The sequence below is a fragment of the Pteronotus mesoamericanus genome, unplaced genomic scaffold (assembly GCF_021234165.1).
Source record: "Pteronotus mesoamericanus isolate MK-2021 breed Mesoamerican mustached bat unplaced genomic scaffold, CSHL_Meso_final contig_55, whole genome shotgun sequence".
Classification (NCBI taxonomy): domain Eukaryota; kingdom Metazoa; phylum Chordata; class Mammalia; order Chiroptera; family Mormoopidae; genus Pteronotus; species Pteronotus mesoamericanus.
Window position 1 is genome coordinate 1,977,755 of NW_026555198.1, and position 7,209 is coordinate 1,984,963.

The following is a 7,209-nucleotide window of genomic DNA, read 5'->3' on the forward strand; positions in this document are numbered from 1 at the left end:
CTGAACGCCAGCTCCTACTGGGACTAATTCCATCCAGACAGCTCCAAGTATGTTCATTAGGCGCTGATTAGGTTTCACACAGGTGGGGAAGGTTAGGGGCACAGATAGAGAGGCAGTGCTGATTGTGTTAAGCATAAAACACCATCTGTTTCCCAAGTAAGAAAAGGAACTACATCCATACTTCATGAAGGATACTAGGCCCTGCTGAAGCAGCTACTCCCTTATTCACTTTCTTTCATTCTCTGGCTACATTTACAGGTCTCGAAACAAGTTGGTGAAGATTAAGAAAACATAAAATATCTAAAGGCAGTTGAAAAAGCTATTATTTTTCTAAGCATCACATTCAGACTTGCTGATCTGAATGAATGGGAGATTTTTCCCTTTAATGTAAGCATTATGCTTGGCACAAAAATAGAATACTACAATGCATTGATTCCTTTTCACTGTAAGGACTTTTTTCCTCCAAGGCAAGCAGTCTTCCAAGTTAGCTAGCTCTTCAAGGCACTTTAATATGGTTTTGTTTGGGACTAAAGAATGCAAATGAGCTGACATGCAGATTCCCCTTTTATAACAAAATAAACAGCTTGGAAGTGCCTGGGGGAGGAGGGATAGCTGTTGATGGAGTGAGCTGATGGGCACTTGAGTTCACCTGATAAGGGTTACGTCTACTTTGTTACTTGCCCACACAGAGGCAGAGATTCACAATGTCGTACTCATTCTAGCTAGCCTCCCAGAGCAGACCACCCCACCACCTGGCCTTTCCTTATTCACCATCCCTAAAACTTTCCTGCCCAGCTGGTGGTGGTGGACATGGTGTGGTGCAAAGCTTCCCCCCTTATACTCTTCAATTCATGACCTCACTCATAAAGAGTCCCATCTTTATTATAGTTAGAGCTCAGCAAAGCCAGCTGAAAACAAATCAGTGTGCCTCTAGTCCCTAACCCAGGCAAAAGAGTGGAGCAGACAGCCTTTCCCTAGGGCCATGGCTAGCAACACATTCTGTTGCTCTGCAGATATGTTTCAGTTCTGTGGGTTAAGTGTGGGCTGTACAGCCTGGAGCTGGATGTAGGAGGAGAGCCTTGATGATGCCTGCCCACTTTGGACTCTCTGGGGCAACTTCTGGGGGAGTCAGTCCCCAGGATACTGTGAGGGGAGCCGTGTCTGGGGATGGGCCACTCATCACCACTGTCAAATACAAAATACCCAGAGACTCCTTAACTCCAGAGACTGATGTTGGATAACTAACCTCCCAGCCTCTTCCTGAAGCCACTTCCTACAGTGGTCATGGCTGCTTCTTGATAGTGGTCACTTTATATATATATAAAGGGCATGGTCTCAGTAGGAATGTTTCCCAAATTAGAAATCAGTTTCACAATAAGGCTACTCTACAGATCGTTCTTTACCAATGACTGGTGATGTTACTCAATCTGGCGCTGAAGCCCCTCCACCATCCAACATTCCAAGTCCCCCTCTGCACCTCGTACCTGATCTCCAAGGACCCAGATTTAGTGTCTGGCTGTCCTCCAGCCCCGCTGAATATACCCCACCCGCACATTTGCACACAAGTCATTTATTCTGTCTGGAATGCTCACTTTTTTCCTTCCTTCATTGTATCCCAACCAATTCTTTCAAAGGCATTTAAGCCTACCCCAAGTCTATTAGCCCATTTGGACCCATTCCTCCTTTGAACATGTCTGGCATTTACTGTCTGTTCACCTTTGGGGCAAGTAATCATATACCTGCTGGGATTCTTAATTTGTATCTCATGATTTTCTTGCTTCTACCAATATAGTTATCTCTCTGAAGGTATTGGCTTTTTATTATATTCCTTCATTTCTGTTCTAGAACTTACACAATGCTAGGAAAATAGTAGAGGCTCACTAAATAGCAATTTGTTCGGCCACTTGTATTCAATAGATTGAAAACACTTGATAGTATGGATTAATGTTTGTTTTTCTCATGTTGGGCCTTTATGTACCCTAAATGGGGAAAAGAAACTAAGGTTTGCATGTGTGCAGTGTATGGCTCACACACATGCATCTATCTCATTTATTCCTTTCGATGATTTTGTGAGGGTTATTATTTCCCATTGTATAGACCAGGAAAACTGAGACTCAGAGAGTGAAATGACTTGCCTAGGTTGCACAGCTAGGAAGTTGTGGTACCGTATTTGAATGTAGGTTGTTCTGATGCCAAAGGTAAAGTATTAGCAATTATGCTGTATCCCTGACACTTGAGTGCCTGGGCCCAGGCAGGAGGCGGGGGCAGGGGTGAGGATTGCTGTCTAAAAAGAATACATTTCAATTTTTAATTATTCAGTCAGATGTGATTTAATAAGCATTTGATATTTAGTAAAGCATGTGATACATACTATATTGGAAGCTAGGAGTGATAAAGAAAAGAGCAAGCTAAAGCCCTTAACTTATGGGAGCTCATAATCTTACAGAGAAATAAATACCGTTGAACCAAATTCTGATAAAAAGCTGGCTCTGACACAAGTTAATGAGGAAATGATGGAGGGATTGATTTGTAAATTGTTGGGAAAGTCATCTTGGAAAAGGTATAATTTTAGTTGGACTTCAATGGAAGGGTCAAATTTTTATAAGTAAACAAAGAGAAAGAGACTTCCAGACTAGGGGAAAATTGAAGCAGAAACTGAAGTTAGGAGGGCCCTGATATATGTATGGATAGAGATTTTCTCTAGAGCCCAGCACCATGGCTGAGTAGTATTGTGGTCATAAAATCCTGGTTTGAAAGATGCTATCTTGTTCTCTTCTTGTACTATGCCAAGGGCACAGTCCATTTCTAAATGAGTACAATTCTTCATCTCACTGTTGACAGTAATGGAAATCAACTGAGTTAGATTTGGTGAAAAGCCTATCACAGTGGCCTATGTAACTCTTACATTTGCTCAATGAATTGTTTGCAGGCTGATGATTTCATAGAAACACTATATATCAATTTTTTATTCTTCTTGACTACCATTTAGAATAGTTAGAGCAGGGAAAATGCCCAATTTAAAGTCATTCAACAACCCTGGCTGGTGTGGCTCAGTGGATTGAGCACCGGCCTGCAAACCAAAAGGTTGCTGTTTTGATACCCAGTCAGGGCATATGCCTGGGTTGTGTGCCAGGTCCCCAGTAGGGGGTGCAAGAGAAGCAACCGCACATTGATGTTTCTGTCCCTCTGTCCTTCCTTGTCCCTCTCTCTAAAACTAAATAAATTAAATATTTCAAAAGTCATTCAACAGGGAAGATTAAAATTCTACAATCTGTTTCCTTTAAAGTTGTTAGAAAAGGTTCTTTGGGTGAAAACAAGTGTGTGCCCAGAAATTTCAAATCATCATAGGTCTAATCATGAACAGAAGCCCCTGAGTAAAAGTTAATGTTATGAACTGAATGTTTGTATGTCCCAAAATTCATATGTTGACACCCAACCCTCAGTGTTGAGTGGGACCTCTGGAAGGTGATAGGTCATGAAGGTGGAGTCCTCATGAATGGCATCAGTGCCCTTACAAAAGAAATTCCAGAGAGCTCTCTCTCCCCTTCTGCCATGTGAGGACACAGTGAGAAGACAGCTGTATACGAACCAGGAAGCAGTCCCTTACCAGACACTGAATTTGCTGGTGCCTTGATCTTGGACTTTTCAACCTCCCAAACTGTTGGAAATAAATGTTTGTTGTTTAATCCACCCAGTCTATGCTATTTGTTATAATATCCCAAACTGACTAAGACAGTCAACATGAAGGAGAAAAGATCTACTATTTTCTAGAATGGGAAATTCTGATTGCTTTCTTAACAGCCACTCTAGAGGCAATAGGGTGTCCTGTTAAAGAGCATAAGCTTTGGAATCAGACAGGCATGTGTTTAAATCCCAACTATGCAATTTAGTAGCTGCGTGATCTTAAACAAGCTACTTTACCTCTCTGAACCTCATTTTCTTCATTAGTAAAATTAAGACAGTAACGGTGAGCTGTTACTGCAGGAGAGCAAGGGCTGAAAGTATGACTCTCCCACTCCCACGCTGCCTAATTCCCCACCACCACCCCACCAGCCATGTCCAAGGAAAAGTCCAAGGAGAGAGTGAAGACAGAGAATGACCACATCAACCTGAAAGTGGCCAGGTAGGATGGTTCTGTGGTCCAGTTCAAGATCAAGCTGAGCAAAGCTGATGAAGGCCTACTGTGATTGGCAGGGCTTGTCAATGAGACAGATTAGATTCAGGTTTGATGGTCAACCAATTAATGAAGCAGACACCCTGGAGCTTGAGGTGAAGGACGAAGATGTCATCAACATGTTCCAGCAGCAGACAGGAGGCTCGTGGGTGACTGGCTGCCTCTTGGGATGTGGTCTCTGGAGTCACTGGCCCCACTTTGTCATCGACCTTGCATTTGATGTTGAATAGCGAACACTGTGATCATGTCAATCACAAAGGAGTCTGCAGGAACCTAGGACATCACCCCAAATTCCTTTCCTCTCTGACATAACTGCGGGGGCATAACTCCAAACTGTCTGCAGGTATGAATTCTTGCCTGAAACCTGTCCAGGCTCAGTGTCATGTTTGTTTAGGAAAATAACTTGTGAGGTGCGAGGGTTTTGGCGTTTGCTTTTGCTTTCATTTTTGTCTTTCACCTTCCTATGACTTTTCCCCAAAGCTTATGGTGTGAATTTCCCCTTTTAGTCTACACGGAGATCTTGTCTTAGGTATTGAATAAGCCCTCCTGTGTACTCCATCATGTAGAGAGCTCATATCATAAAAGTGGGAGTGCTTCTGTGGGACAGGTGTTGGGGGCATTGTGGGGATGGGAGACAAACTTTCATTTACTGTTTCTTGTAGGTTTTTTAAATGCTAAATATTGCAAGTTTTAACTCTTCTGAGAATATGGTAAAGTTGAAGGGAGAATACTGGAATGCTTTTTAAAAGGTGAAAAGAAAAATAACCAAGTCCCTCAATAGCATGACCTTCGATGCTCTGTTCCTCTCGTGTATGCATGGGCAGGGGTGGGCTCAGAATGCCTGATGGTGCATGGGCAAAGCGGAGTGCAGCAAAAATATGCTTCTCCCCTTTTCTTTTTTTTTAATTTTCATTTAGAGTTTACATTTAATATCATTTTGTATTAATGTCAGGTGTCTCTTTTTGTTAAGACAGAGGAAAGTAATTCTCATGTTTTTCACTTGGTAGTAGTACTGTGGCCTCAGATTCCTTCCAGTATTTGCTTCTGATTAATAATTATGGCCTCTATATAATTAAATATTGATGATTTTGCAGTGACTTTTTGGGTAAAACAACTACTTCAAAGTGTGGATACAAATGGGCCCTGTGCAAAGATGGCTTCATGTTCTTCTCAAACTGTGCTCTGCAACTTTCCAACTATTAGCTGTGATTTCATTTATGTGAAACATTTTGGAACCTCTACTTATGAAACTTTCAGTTCTCCTACTGCTTTTCTGTATGGAACCCCTTCTGCCTGATGGCCCTGCTCTGACTTGTTCTGGCACCTGGACAGTGTGACCTTGACCATCTCTTGCTTACCTGGAATCTTGCCTTTCCTTTGTGTTTTGCTGTTGGGATGTGGACGTGGTACCTGTCAGCTTTGCTGTTTGTTCACAATTTGTACATTCTTTGTTGTCCTTTACTAGTGTAAACAGTAAATATGGTTGGTTTTCTGAAAACAAAATAGGAGCCTCCTTGCTAGGTTCTTATGAAGATTAGAACAAATTATGTGCAGGGTCCAGCAGAAGTAAGGCCTGCTTGAGTGTGGTTGGCAGAGTAATAATATGGGTGTAATAATTTATAGTTTTAATTTGAGCATTTCACCTAAAATGTCATATGGTGTGCTTGAGCATGATACTGTTATGTTACATAAGTCCAGGTTTACGAATTTGTAATAAAATCTTTTGTAATAAAAAAAAGAGGTCTTATTTGTGCTGGATCCTGTATATGGTACCTAGCTCAGTGCATAATATACTGTAAGCCTGCAATATATAATACTGTTATTTTTATTATAGTTAGTGGTTTTTCTGCTTACAGTAGAATTACCCACCGTTTGATTATAATCCACATGAAGAGTAGGGACCATGGTTGCTTTGTTTAGCACCTAATATATTACATTGCTATTGTAAATACTTAATAAATATTTGTTGAATGAATAAATGGATAGAAAGAACAGCATCTAGGAAAGTGCCTGAAACCTAGTTGACACTTAATAATTATTTGTTATACTACCCTGCAACCAGCCCAGTTGGGTAAGGAATGGGGAAACAAAGAGACCAGAAATTCCAAGAATCCTTAAGGTTCATATTAGCTGTCTTTTCTCAATGTTTGTGATTGAGGAGTTATGAGTTTCCCTTCTCCACCTTTTAGTGATGTGTCTATCGTCCTCTCTAAAATGTAAGTTGAACAAAGGGTAAAAGCTAACTCCTCAGGTGACAGAATAAAAACTGACCAGCCACAAGGGATTTCTTTTTAAGGCAATTACTTGATGCTAAACTCTTAAAAGACGTATCTCCTGGGAGGCTGAGAGGCCGAAGCACTCATTGCTTACGCTAACCTTGAAATAAAGCTAAGTCAGGTCCTAAGAGTCCTGAAATTTGCTTGGGATCCAAGAGAGAGAAATGATAGTGTTTAATTCATTTTAGATGAAAATATAAATCTGTTATTTAGAATTGCTTTCACCTAAGTTCCCACCAGTAAATGAGTGGATCAAAAAACTATGGTACATTTACACAATGGAATACTATGCAGCAGAAAGAAAGAAAGAGCTAATACCTTTCACGACAGTATGCATGGAACTGGAGAGCAGTATGCATGGAACTGGAGAGCATTATGCTAAGTGAAACAAGCCAGGCGGTGAAAGACAAATACCATATGATCTCACCTATAAATGGAACCTAATCAGCAAAGCAAGCAGGCAAGAAAAATATGACTAGCAACATTGAAAGAAAAAAGAAACTGACAGGGATAGAAAGGAAGGAGGGAGAAGGTGCCAGGGAGGGGGAGGGGAAGGGTCCGATCAAGGAACAGAAGTGGACACATGGACGAAGCCAAGGTGGAGAAGGATTGAGGAAGGAAGGTGGGAGTGGGTAGGGCATGGAAAAGTGGTAGCAGGTAAATGGAGACAAATGTATCCAAACAATAAAAAAATTAAAAAAACAAATAAATAAAACAAAAAAAAGATATAGAACATATGAGAAAAAAATAATTGTTTTC

General features: G+C 41.0%; 1 pseudogene; it reads left to right on the forward strand.

The window, feature by feature from the left end:
- Nucleotides 1-4,055: 4,055 nt before the first annotated feature.
- LOC129075518 (small ubiquitin-related modifier 3-like) lies at nucleotides 4,056-4,404 on the forward strand (annotated as a pseudogene).
- Nucleotides 4,405-7,209: the final 2,805 nt, after the last annotated feature.